Source organism: Dipteris shenzhenensis, chromosome 30 (genome assembly GCF_047967505.1).
Source record: "Dipteris shenzhenensis isolate YYH24624 ecotype China chromosome 30, Dip_SZ_1.0, whole genome shotgun sequence".
Lineage (NCBI taxonomy): Eukaryota > Viridiplantae > Streptophyta > Polypodiopsida > Gleicheniales > Dipteridaceae > Dipteris > Dipteris shenzhenensis.
Genome location: NC_141625.1, coordinates 15,258,526 through 15,273,119, shown reverse-complemented (window position 1 = coordinate 15,273,119; position 14,594 = coordinate 15,258,526).

Below are 14,594 nucleotides of genomic sequence, written 5' to 3'. Positions count from 1 at the left end.
AAGATTGGAGGAGTCGGCTTTTCCCTTCAATTCACAATCTTGGATCTCCCCAAAATATCCTATTAAATCTTACTGGGACATCCTTGGTTACGGGAAGCATCAGTCCTTCATGATTGGGGAACTGATAGACTAACAATCCAGAATTGCGACGCCGCAGTCAGGGTGAATGTGGGGATAGGAGCTATTAAACCAATTGTGCCTAGAGTGTTGGATGACACATCTTCAACAACAATCTCAAGCAAATCAGCTCCCTTGCAACAGCATGCTATAGCAAGTGACTCACAAAGCAATGTCAATAACTGGATACAAAGATTGGCAACCATCGACAACTTCCATTCATTAGACCCCATCTTCTCACAGATAGATGCTAAGGCACTACACTACAAGTAGATCCTCCACTCCCACATGAAGAACCAATCGATCTAGAGATGCCATTGTTTATGGCTAACCTCAAGTGGGATAATGAACCTGAAGAAGTTACCCATACCAATGATGACTCAGATTTTCCTTGGGACCTTGAAACAAAGGCTGAGAATACTGAAATTGAAGATCAAATCTTTGATATTGATAGCCATTGTGCATGCCCTAATGGTGGTCGAGCTTCCAAAAGTTGAACCTCCAAGGTTAAATAATAGCAGAAGAACCTGCAAGAAAGCTGAAGGAGGAAATCGCAAAAAAGCCAAGGTCGATCACTTCAATGAATTCGAACGAGTCCATCGTCGAATTGTACCTTGCAAAGTCAGCTCCCTCAAAATCAGAACCACTGCCTCTTGAATGGTCCCCTAAGAGACTGGAAGGAGTATGCGCAGCAAATGAACCCTTACTTGGAAACACCTTACTAGTGGAAAAGTTACCCCATAGTTCCCAGCATAAGAAGTTTCGGAAATATAAGCCACATGTGCAGATGAAGCTTGATCAAGAGACTTCAGAAAAAGAAAGTCAAAATGAGCCTAACAAATTGGTAACTAAAATGATGCCAGCCAGTACACATGGCACATGTCAGGCTAGTTCAACAGCATCAGAGGCTGATCTTCGAGAAGTGCCGGAATACTTCAAGAATTATACAAGTGGCAGTGCACCAACAGAAATGCCAAGACCACTAAGGGAATTTGAATTCCAAGAAACCGATAGCATTGGAGAACTCCAATCTATGAGGGAGCAGCAAAAACACACACAATAAACCTCGCCCTTGAAGGGGAGGAAGAAAAACTGGTTTTCATTGGGAAATAGCTTTGACAGAAGATGAAACCAAACTCAAAGCACTCCTAATGGAATACTGCGACTGCCTCACATGGTCATACAAAGAGATGAAAGGAATTTCACTAGAAGTGGCAGTACACACAATACCTATAAGGGAAGGTGCTCACCCTAAGGTATGTGGACCTTATCACACAAATCCTAAATATGGCACCATGGTTTATGACGAGCTGAAAAAACTCCTAGATGTTGGATTCATCTATGAGATAAAGCACACTGATTGGGTTTCACCCATTGTCATTGTGCCTAAACGCAGCAAGAAGCTCAAAATATGCATAAACTTAAAAAATGTGAATGCCGCCACAATAAGGGATCACTATCCCCTACCCTTAATAGAAACAGTGTTGGAAAAGGTGGCAGGTTCAAAAATATATAGCTTCTTGGATGGCTTCAGTGGCTATAACCAAGTGCAAATCGCTCCTAAAGACCAATCAAAGATAGCATTTGCTATAGAATGGGGTATTTTTGCATATAGAGTCATGCCATTCAGCCTTTGTAATGCCTTGGCCACATTCCAGCGAGTCATGTTCACAGCCTTCAAGTCATTTCTAAATAAGTTTTTACAGGTGTTCTTGGATGATTTGTGCATCCATTAAAACAAAGAAGACCACTTCAAATGTCTTGAAACAGTACTAATCAAATGCAGGGAGTATGGCATCTCCCTCAATCCAACAAAATGTCAGTTCATGGTCACCCACAGAGTTGTTTTGGGACACATCGTCTCTCAGCATGGGATTGCCACTGACATGGACAAAATCAAAATCATCATGGATTGCCTCCTACAAATTCCAAAGGTGTACAGGACTTTATGGGACATGCCGGCTATTATAGAGGATTTATATTGTGGTATGCCATGATAGCTAGACCACTTTACAAATTATTAGTGGAATTCTTATGGACCGAAGAGTGTGACCAAGCCTTTGAGCTTTTAAAGTGGCACCTAATCATAGCACCCATTCTTATATCTCCCAATTGGGATATTGATTTTCATGTTCATACTAATGGATCCAAGTATGCAATTGGGAGTGTGCTTTGTCAACCTGGTGAACACGTTTTGATTGGGCAGAGAAACTGAATGTAGCCTTATGGGCATACAGAACCACATTCAAGGTCAGTACAAGGCACACACTTTTTCAATTGGTGTACGGCCTTGAAGCTATGGTCCCACTCGAGTTTGTAATACCAAGTCTATGCATAGCAGTATAGGAACACATGGGAGACCATGAATCCTTGATAGAAAGGCTCTATCACTTGGAGAAGCATATAGAGACAAGACTAGTCACCTATCATGCCATGACAACAGAAAAACACAGAAGAAAGGCATGGTTTGACAGAAATCCGAAAGCTAAAGATATCAAGGAAGGTAACTTGGTCCTGTTATACAATGCCAAAGTACACAAGGGGAAACTAAAGTATCTAGGTCAAGGACCCTACCGAGTACGAAAGATGAATCTCATCAAAGCTGTACCACTAGAAACATTGGATGGAGTCCAATTTAACACAACAATAAACGGGAGCCGACTGAAGTGCTACTACATCACCACGCAAGCCATCCCCAACAAAAACGAAGATTTGGGAAACCAAGTTTTCCTTAGTGAGGATTAGATTGTATCACGAGCACTCACTTGCATATGTATGTCTTTGCACATATAGGTAGCATTAATCAATTTTAACCTAGGGCTCAAAAGTGATGCCTGAGTTCTAACTTCCCTATGAAAATCCCAACAACAAAAAAGCATATAGTTAGTCCATACCTAGCTACTAGGTCACGTGCACTCACACGCTTTCGCATAGACATATAGCTGATTGCATGAATAATTGTACCACACACTTTCATTCCACACTCTCAAAGCATGTATAAAAATAAGATCTCTCTCACACACACAGAAAGGTCACACCGGCATGCCAACCAATCTAATGATCAATGGTACACCACATGCACATGGATGCAGGTTCAGAAAAGGTGCTGCCACTAAAGAGGATGCGTAGAAAGAGCCCACCGCCTCAACCACGAGACCCCCTCCAGAGTTTGCAGCCATCTACATCCTCTTAACCATGGAGACCACAACCATTCGTGGTCTAGAGCGATAGCTCTGAAGAGGATTCAGTGCATGACCAAGAAGAACAAATGCCACCCCAGTCACCAATGGCCTACACAGCCATTGAAGGGGCCTAGTCACTAGAACTTGTTTGGCCACCCCCATCGACTTATGCTCTTTCCCAGGAAGCAACATCTTACTTAGAGCAAAGGGGTCTATGCAATTTGCATGAGAGCCTAAAATCCTTGGAGGACAGTCCTACAATGACCACATACATCAAGGACTTTCTCCATTCTTACCACTCCAATAATGCAAAGGTTGGCAAGTACGGTACAATCATTGTACGTTAGAGCCCACTAAACATTATCCTCGACAGTATAGTTATTCAAAGGGCTTTCTCAGTGCCAACACAAGGTGCCAAATACCCTAAATGGCCTGCTGATGCAAAGTTTATCAAAGTACAGTCTCTCCTCACCAAGGGCACACTGATCCATAGAGACGGCATATTGCTTTGCACAATCCTTGACCATCGCCTCAAGGAAGCGACACAATTTTTATCCACAATCTTGGGAGTTAAGTGTGGCAAGAATCAATCCCTTCCACTCTGCTTATTTGTTTTGCTGAGTAGGAAGCTAAAACAAGACTGGGTCCAACACTTAGTCATCTTCTTTACAAAGAAACTAGATGGCTCTTTAGGCCAAAAATGTAAAATTCCACACTTATTGGCTATATTCATAAAAAAAGAGCTACAAGAAAGAGAAATGGCTCTGCCCCAATCACCAGAACCACTTGAGGAGTTGGAAATACCCTTCTCACTAGTATGGGAGCCATCACCAACATCTCCTACTATCACATTGATAAGTGCAGCTACCTTAGAAGTATTATCTATTCTGGAGGTCGGGATTATGGAATTGCCCCAAGAGATGCTACAGCTCGGTGCACAATTGCAACCAATATATCTCCAACAATAGCAGCAACCAGAGCCCGAGGCAAGATCGGCACTAGAACCTGAGGAAAGATCGACACCCCCAGAGCCTGAGGCTACATCAATACTAGAACCTCCCATCGACGCCATGCCAGTCGATGAGCCACAAGGGGAGCTAGTGCCAGATCATTAGTATGACTATTGTACACAAGGGACTGAAATACCATTGGAACAACCTCCCCCAAGTACTACAGAATCATCGGGCTAGCTACATGGGCACCACTTGTATCAGCAATATCGCCAGACCTCATCACCGTCTGTTATTCTCCAACATCAAGCTAGCCAAATGATCCAAATGTCAGAACTATTCACTAGCTTGGCCAAGGAAGAATATGCAAGAGAATTGGAAAGATAGACTACAATAGAAATTGAAGACCAATTCCAAGAAATCACCATAGAGATCAAGGCACTTCGGGTGTAGATAGATGAGAAGGAGGTCGAGGAAGTGCGCATGAACCAAGATCTCCAAGCTCAAGAAAAGGCAATGAGAGATGTGACCTCCAACCTCTACCAAAGTCAAACACAGCTGACAATAGCAGTACAAGCAACGGCAATCCTATAGACCTACTATAACTCCTTGACATTCACACATGCTCAACAGACAGAGGTAGTGGCACAAGCTTGACTCATTCTAATTCACAAAGAAGAAGAGCTCCAAGATTGCAAGGACAAGCTTGAAGAAATGAAACAATCTTTGGCAATGCATGCCTTCAGCATTGACGAGCTTACAAGGGAATGCAAAATCTTGAAGGACCAACTTGCTACCACTTCACAAGCACAAGTCTTGGACCAATGGTCTAATACCACTGAAGACATTCCTCAATAGGCAAAGGTCACCTTGCAAATGAGAAAGCTTAAGGAAGCATATACAAACATCTACCATCAATACAAAGAAAAAATGAATGAGATGCACTCCCAAAAGATAATCATCTCCAAGCTTGAACTCCAATTGCTAGTCCACAACAATGAGGCATTGAAAGACAACACCAATGAAACCCCACATCAATGCACAACGGTGGCATACCAAGAGCTTGTGGCTACTCTACAAGTGGAAGATCACCTCAATGCATGTGTGCTTATCCAATGGAAGCAACTCCAAATCAGGATCATATCTACTCATCCAACAATCAAATGGGAACGTTCCATTGGGACCAAAATCCTGCACATAATTTGCCAAGACTTGTCGGAAGATGAGAAAAATATCTTCTGTCTATCTACACATGCCGGGTTTATAACACTCAGGACGGATACTTTTATTGCATATGTCTGCCTCATGGGTAGTCCTCCCCTCAGGGTTATTATAGGATTGTTGCCATTGCTACAAAGGCCATCCCTATTATTTGCAAGGCGTGACATAACCGACATCCCACCCATGCAACTGATCATCCCATCGCACCAACAAAAAGAAGTGTCAGAAGATGACAGGGCCTATCTCACATCCAACTTCCCATATCTAACCACTCTTTCTGCCAATATCATAACCTCACTTACCCTTGCTGCTACCACCCTCTTAACCTTCCCTGAGCTCCACCCTAACATCTATTCCCTCCATCGTCTCTTTGCTCATGCCTCTCACCATTTTCAACTAACCCAATAGTCACAAGCTTACGATCCCCTCACACCTAGCTTTTTCCCCTCCCTTGCTAATCCTGCCCTTGAGGATTACCAAGCTGCTCAAACCGTTTGCCTAGTTCTTCCCCCCCTCCCCTCTGCTCCCCCTTCTGTAACTAACACTCTGCCATATTTCTCCCCCATGTCCCCAGATTCTCTCCCTGCCCCGTCATCACCTCTGACACTACTTGTGCTTCCATCACTGGAAAATGACATAGTATCTGATTTTGAATATCAAGATTTGGATAATCCAATTCATACGCCCATGCCAAGTTCTAATGATAGGTATGATTTTGATTAGATACCACTTCCTTGTAACCCCATCAAGGAATTTTGGAGCAAATATCCTGATATGAAAACTCGAGGTGGATGGACCCTGGACAACTTTCCTACCAACCTTCATCAATGTCAAATTAGTGAAGGTTGGATTAGCAAGTTGGATCCACAACTTGATTGGTGCTGCCCCAAGCTCTTTGATGTAATCTTCTTGAAGGAGTACCTACAGGCACCTCCATGTCTGAGAACCCATCCCAAGTTCTATGCAGTTCCACGGCATAAAAAATGGGAAGCCAACATACACACTTTGGCTAAAGATCGTCGAACCATTAATTGGCCAATGATTGAACCATACTTCGGTGTAGAATGGAATATCCAATGCACAATTGTCTGAGCACTTTAGCAGCATGAGCAAATAATGCGCGGCAACATTGATCACTTCCTTCGCCTAAGTGCTATATTCTGTAAAACATTAGAATTCATTTTGGATTCATTTTGGACGTCCCATGTTACCTCGATTCCCATTTGCCTCCATGCAGTTTCAATTCCAATGAGTGGGTCGATGCTCAGATTACAAACCGACTCTATCAAAGAGTGATCTTCTTAGAAGCACGCCACATATCTCTATTCAAGCAAATGGTCGATACAGGCTACTTGGAAATTGAGCGAAAATTGTATGGTGCCAAGGCTTTACAATAGGATCGACTGGCACGACACAAGTTCCACATCCACTGGATTAAAGGCATGGCAACCTAGGTACGTGCTCGCAATAAGCCATAACTCGTGGATGGGTAATAAAATGGATATGGGAGTATGTTGACTCTGTGCCAACCTCTGTGCTCCATGTTGCCTCACAGTTTCGAATGTCCGTGTTGCCTCTGTCCCAACATGAACTTAGGTAGAACAGAATGTCTGTGTAGAGTAGCAGCAAAGCTCTGCTTGTATTTGCATAAGGCTAGAAATAATCCCTCTTAGAAATCCAACTTGCATGTTCTACATGCAAGTTCTACATGCAACTCCTACATGTGAGTTGTACATGTGAGTTCTACATGCAAGTTCTACATACAACTTCTACATACAACTCCTACATGCAAGTTCTACATACGAGTTGTACATGCAAGTTCTACATGCAAGTTCTACATACAACTCCTACATGCAAGTTCTACATACGACTTATACGTGTGAGTTCTACATGCAAATTCTACATATGACTTGTACATGCAAGTTCTACATGCAAGTTCTACATACGAGTTGTACATGTGAGTTCTACATGCAAGTTCTACATACGACTTCTACATGCAACTTCTATATGCAAGTTCTACATGTAGAGAGAGAATGTGTTACAATTCCTACATGTAGAGAGAGAAGCTTTCCAACTTGTATAAATACCCCATAATGGAATGAAGCCCACACTCTTTGGGGCATTGTGTTGAGTTCTACTTTGGTATTCCAAGCAATTGTCTCAAGTGTCCATGGTTCCTTGCATTCCACGTCCAAAAGCATGTCCTAACATTGCAACTCCCCCTTCCCTCTCCTCCAACCTTGTAACCCATCCTCTCCCTCTCCTCCTCCCTCCTCCTCCTCCTCTCTCCTCCTCCCTCCTCCTCTTCCCTCCTCCTCCTCCTCCTCCTCCTCCTCCCTCCTCTCTCCTCTTTCCCCCATGCTCTTACACCTTCTTCCTCTCCCACTCCTATGCTCCCCCTAAACCCTTAGTTCCTCAGCCCTTAAACTCCATGATCTATGAGGGAGATGAGTTCTCCACCTTGTACTCTACCCTGAACCTTGGATCCTCCTTCTAACCCTAGAACCTCCTCTAAACCTTAGAACCTCCTTCTAAACCTTGGAACTCCTTCTAAGCCTAGAACTCCTTCTAAACCTTGGAACCTCCTTCTAACACTAGAACCTCTTCTAAACTCTGGAACCTCTCTCTAAACCTTGGAACCTCCTTCTAAACGTTGGAACTCCTTCTAACCCTTAGATCCTCCTAAACCCTGCAACCCCCAATGAAGGTGAAAGCCTTCATTACCTCAACCATGATGATACACGTTCCTTTTACACATGCATGCACTTTGTTTGCTTACCACACTTAAGCCTACGTCTCTCACCGGAACACGACTCGAGGTTCTAAGCTACACAGATACTACAACCGACAACCCCGATATATCTATAGGTGACAAAAAGCCTCAGTACCCTGCATACTGAGAATACCATGCTTTCCCTACGAAAGTTGTAGGAAAGAGTGAGCAAGATCTTGCCTGGCTCTTGCCATACTTCAATCCCCAAATAGTAGTGCATCAAGCCTAAGTCTATCATCTGAAACTCTGTGCTCAATGCATTTCTAGTCTGCTAGATCATGTCTTCATAGTCACTTGTAATAAGGAGATCATCCACATATAGAACAATAATAGCAGATTTTCCACCTTATGGGGGGCCTCAAACCTAGGTGGCTGAGCCACGTACACCTCCTCCTTGAGGTCACTTTTTATGAGAGCAGCCATCGATAGTACTGTGCGAATAGTGGTCATTCTGGCATTCAGAGCAAAAGATTCATGAAAATCAAACCCTTCAACTTATGAAAATCCTTGTGCAACCAATCTAGCTTTGTACTTTTCCAAAGTCCCATCGGCCTTGTACTTTACATTTCAAACCCCAATAACCTTTCTGTTGGATGGTCGATCTACCAGCTCCCAAGTTTCATTCTTCATGATGCTATCATATTCTACTTGCATAGCATTTTTCCAATCTTGGTCTACAAGTGCTTCCTCCAAACTCACAGGCTCCTTTCCTTCTGCAGTAATCTTAGCCATCAGGGCCATATTGACTATGTGAGCAGAAGCCCTCCTTTTCTCCTTGATTCTCTGAGACTGCCTTGGTCCATCTGCATGCTACTCAACAGACATAGACATCTAGTTATCATGGTTGTAGTGCTACCTTACCCATCATGACAATGGCTTTTTCGATGGTGTAGCAACAAGTTGGTAACTTATACCTTCATCATCTGATATTTTCTCCTCCTTTATAGCTCCTGGGACAGGTCCATAGTGAATTACCTCTTCGCTTGATGATAAAATGGAAGAGCTCTTCTCTGCCTCCATTGCATGTGGCTTCTCCCTGAACACCACATCACAGCTCGCTATGATCTTCTTTGCCTCTCGGTCATACAACTTATAGGCTTTCTTCTCATCGCAATAGCCTAAGAAGATACATTTGGTGCTTTTTGGTTGTATCTTGTTTCTCTCTTTGTCTAGTACATGCACATAGCATTCACACCCAAACGCTTTGAAGTGGGAAATAGATGGCTTCTTACCGCTATAAGCCTCATGTGGTGTTTCACCTTTGAGGGCCTTCATATAGTTGTGATTAAGGATGTAAACCGCAGTATTGATAGCCTCAGCCCAAAAGTAGTTTGGCAGTCTAGCGCCTGTCAACATACACCTCCCCATCTCCACGGTGGTTTGCATTTGGCATTCAACAACAAAATTTTACTGAGGCATATGTGGTGTCATCGTTTGTCACTTGATCCCTTTGCTCTTGCAAAAATCTCCAAACTCTGTAGAGACAAACTCACCACCACCATCGGATCTTATTTTCTTCACTTTTCTCCCTGTTTCATTTTCAACAAGCTGTAGCCATTCTTTCAATTTACCAAAAACTTGAGCCTTTTCGTGAAGAAAGTACACCCACATCTTTCTACTATAGTCATCGACAATCCATAAAAAATAGGAAGATCCCCCCAAGGCCTGTGTAGGCATCTTACCACACAAGTCAACATGCACCAACTCTAGAGGAGCATTTGCTCTTTTCTTGCTTTCTTGTGGGAATGCCTTTCTTTGTTGCTTGCCCATCATGCAAGCTTCACATGGTTCTTTGATTTCTACAACTGTAGTAGTTAAGTGAGCAACCATACCTTGCTTCTACATCTCCTTCAGCACTGCAAATCCGATGTGGCCGAATCTTTTATGCCAAAGTCTGCTTGTGCCCACTCCAACGGTGGCTGTAAGGGCACTTAGCTCATATAGGTTGTTCCTCCTTACTCCTATGCCAACAAGATTGCTTGCACTATCTAGAATTTTTGCTTTTGTCTTGTTGAACCTCACCTCATGGTCAAGGTCAGTTATGGAAGCAACTGAGAGCAAATTTCTCTTGATTTGTGGAACATACAGCACATTAGATAGTTTCTTAACATCTCCATTTACAAAAACAAATGAAACCATACCTATACCCTCAACAAGGCATTTTGCGTTATTTCCAACCGTCATGGTGATGGGTTCCTATAGAGGCTGCATGGAACAATATAGACCCTTCTTGCAAGTCATGTGACGGGAGGCACCACTATCCAATGCCCATGAATCAGTGGTTGACGCTTCTTGAACTGAGGAACACTCTTCCTCAATGGCCAGAAATAGATCCAACTTTGCTTCCGCTGTGTTAGCTGTCTCTTTCCCCTTATCTATCTTCTTCAGGGTACCATTCTTTTCATTTGCTTTCTTGACCCGGCAATCTGCAATCACCTAGCCCTTCTTCTTGCAGTAGAAGCATTCTCCCAAAAACTTCTTCTTGTTGCCCTTCTTCTTTTTGTCACCACTATTAGAGGACTCACCTTTGGTGGAGGAACCACCTTTGCCTTTCACAGTGGTAGAGAATGCAGCATCCCCATTGCCGTCTCCATCTCGAGCTTTAAGCCTCAATTCCTCCTCCATAAGTAAAGCACAGAACTCCTCAAATGACAATGGTTGGGGTCTCACCTGAGTGTTAAGCGCTATTACCAGTCCATTAAACCTTGGTGGACATATCCAGAGACACTGTCAATCTAGCTCTTTGCTAGTCTTTTGTATCCTAGCACCAGCCATCTAGTCACATAGATTTTTGATTCGGGTTATGAACACCTCCGCTCTCTCTCTTCATTAAACTTCTCAACTGTGAGCTGATTCTCCAGGTTCTAGATCCTTGTCTAATTCCACGTCTCATACTGACTCTTCAATATGTTCCAGGCCATAGTTGCCTTAGATGTATGCTGAATCAAGGTCAAAACACTATCAGTAGTACTTGTAACCAAGGCACACAGAGCATCTACATTCTTGCATTTCCAAGCTTGTAGAAGGTCGGCATCAGGAGGTATCATACTCCCCAGATTTGCTGGGTTGGGGTTTCCTTGTGGTTTTGGGTCAAAATCCCCAAAAGCTCATATGAATCCAGAATAGCAGTAATTTTAAACTTCCACAGAGTGTAGTTCGTACCATCTAGCTTACCTTCAGTGAAGGCTAGTGGGCAAATCCTCAATGCTTAGATTGTTGGTGTAGCAGTAGCTGTTGAACTCGAGCTGCATTCTGTTGAGCTGCTTTCTATTGACATCACTCCGTATGATGATGAAGCCCTTGCCTCTCTTCTATTCTTTGATCCTTAGAGTCGCTTGGGCTCTGATACCATGTTAAATTGCACAACGCATTGGAACAGAAATTGAACAAAGAATACAGAGTACACAGCAAACTGTAGAGGAACAAAATTTTCCTTCAATCCTGATGTAGTATAGATGATGGCTCCGTCCACCCGTGCACTCCCACAGTGGAGCTTAGATGGTGATCTAGATAGATACTAGGTGAAGAGCTACTAGCTGGAAGATTTGATATGAGCTAATCTGGTACAATGGACTGGGGAGGTTGCCTCTTTATAGCTATGAGGGTGGTAGTGAGATCAACATAGTTGGTGGAACCGACCAGTCAACCTAGTCGGTGAAGCTGACTTGTCAACCTAGTCGGTGGAACCAACTAGTCATCCATGGAATATTTAGGGAATATTCCCTATATCGCCCCAACAAGAATAAGGGGCTCCCACACAATCACCTTTCTACCATCAACGGTCTCATTATTGATAGACCTCATCTGACATGCAAGTCAGGATCCATCCAGTGTCCCGAGCTCATACATGGCTTCTCCTCATATGGGGGCCTTACAACTTGAGCACCTTGGACCACTAGTGGTTACTAGGAGGGTGGGGCATTGAGCATATCTAATAGGCCCTTGGGCCTCAGATACAAGATAGTGCCTTTAAGGGCAAGGGGTGGTCTAAGTCCTAAGGGTGGGCTGCAAGAGAATCTAGGGCTTCAAGCTTGGGTCACTCTGTAGCCGCTTCTCGCCAGAGCCATGTCCTTGTCTATGACCGTGATGCATTTTGCATGGATGGCATACAAGTTGGCATCCTCAAATAGAGTGGTGGCACTTGCTCCGTAGCCTCTTGGAGCACCCCCATAGCTCCTGTGATGAATTGCATATCGTCCTTGTACCCCTGTGCTATCTCTCGTACCACACATTGAAAGGGAGCACACGGGATCAGGTTGTCGGTGGTCTTCTACATCTATCTGATCTCCTTAGGGCTCGTACTCCTGGCTTTGCTCTATATGGCTTCGTATGTGGGGGTTAAAGGCCATTGTACCTTAACCCCGGTTATGTATAATACTCAAACACATATATATGGATGAAATAGAAGATTAGGGTGTTTTGCACCCACCAAAACTTATGTCTCTCAAGCTCCCTCTCAGCTTTCCCTCTCAACTTCCATTGTTTCCTCACAAGTGGTATCCCAAAGGTCCTTGCTCAATAGGGCTATAGCAGTTGGAGAGAAAGGGGCAAAATCCTCTTGGGCATTTGTTTTGCTGGGTTGCAAAGTTGAAGGCGCAGGATATAAGCAAATCTTCTCAAACACACATATGTAGTGGCACAAATATCCAAAGTTAGAGACATAATTTTGACTTAAATTCTTCAAGGAAGTTGTAGATTAGATTGAGAGCTACATTTTCACTTTTAACATCTGTGTCATCCAAGTTTTCAATGAAAAGTTATAGCTCCTGCAAAAAGTGACAAAATTCATTTCCTGCGAGGATTTTGTGTGTTGGATCTCCATATCCAGGCCACCATTTGTAGTTCTGATAGTCCCAGTGGATCTAGAGTGGTCCAAAACTTCTACTTGAGAAGCTACTTCTGTGTCCGTGAACTTTTAAAGCTGTGGTGAATCTCTGTCTACTCCTACGTCTTCATTTTGCCATTTCCTATGTGAGTGGGATCTCAACATCCGAGCCTCCATTTGCAGAGCTATCTATCCTGTTGGGACTGCCTGAAACATATGTCTACAAAGCTGCTTGCCATTCCGTGAAGAATCGAGGGAGTTGTGATTCTCTGTGTTTTTCCATCATCTCTTTGAAGGAAATTTCTCGAAGTTTCCAAGACCTCCTCATTGATTGCCATGTGGCATTTTGGCTAAGGTTAAGTTTCCTAAGGTTCATTTTTGCAAGTAAATGCAAGGGTTGACTGGCTCTTACTCCATCCTTGGATGAGATTTTGGAGTTGTGGTGGCAGAAGAGAGATATTTGCAAATTGTCTTGCTAAGTTCGATTATGTAGTGACGCCCATGTTTTGAGACATCTCGGGTTCTACTTTCACTAGTGGTCATTGCCATAAGGCCATGATTTCTTGGATATACCTTATGCAGATCACTCTAATTTTGCAGTCTGAGCCATGTGCGCTCATTTGTGGTGTGCATTGGGTTGCTGTGGATGCTTTACAGGCCATTTGGATGCATTGAGATCCTTGTTGGATGCGCTGATAGGCCCAGATTGCCTTGTGGGATGCTTTATTGATGGATGTTTAGCACACAGATGCTATTTTATGCTAAGGGACAACTTTGACATATTGCAGTGTTGTGCTATGATCTTTTGGATGAGACATTATTGATGCTTATGCCCACGAACGGTGTTATGCTTGAGGCATTTGGCTCTTATTAGCATTATATTTGCCATTTTTTTGTCATTGTGGGTTGATATTTTCTTTTGGGCCAGTCTCCCTCTTCATTCCCTCCCCTTCTAATCCCTTTTCCCCACCCATGATAACGTTTCGCCCTCACGTTCTATGCATAGTATATGCACATGAGTCAGATGCAATTTGATGCTTTGAGCCTTGAGTTTTGGTAACACTATCCTTCATTAAAGCAGACATATTGGGTGCACTAGGTATTTGGTGTGATTTCTCTTTTGCAGGTACTAGCATTTGGGATTTTGTTTCATTTGCATCATGGCATCCTCTTCCATGTCTAAAAAGGAGTTTTTCAGCATTAAATTTGGGATTTTGTTTCATTTGCATCATGGCATCCTCTTCCATGTCTAAAAAGGAGTTTTTCAGCATTAAAAAGTTTGATGGGACAAACTTTTCTTTGTGGAAAGAACAGATAAGGAATGTGCTTATTCAAAAGAAGCGGATTAAACCCTTGGCAGGGATTGAAGCTAAGCCTGCAGATATGTCTGAGGATGATTGGAATGAGTTGGATGCATTAGCAAAGTCTACTATTAAACTTCATCTTGCAGAATCAGTTTATTTCAAAGTAGTAAATGAGCAGACTACGAAAGATTTGTGGAAGAAATTGTGTGCCACTTATGAGAA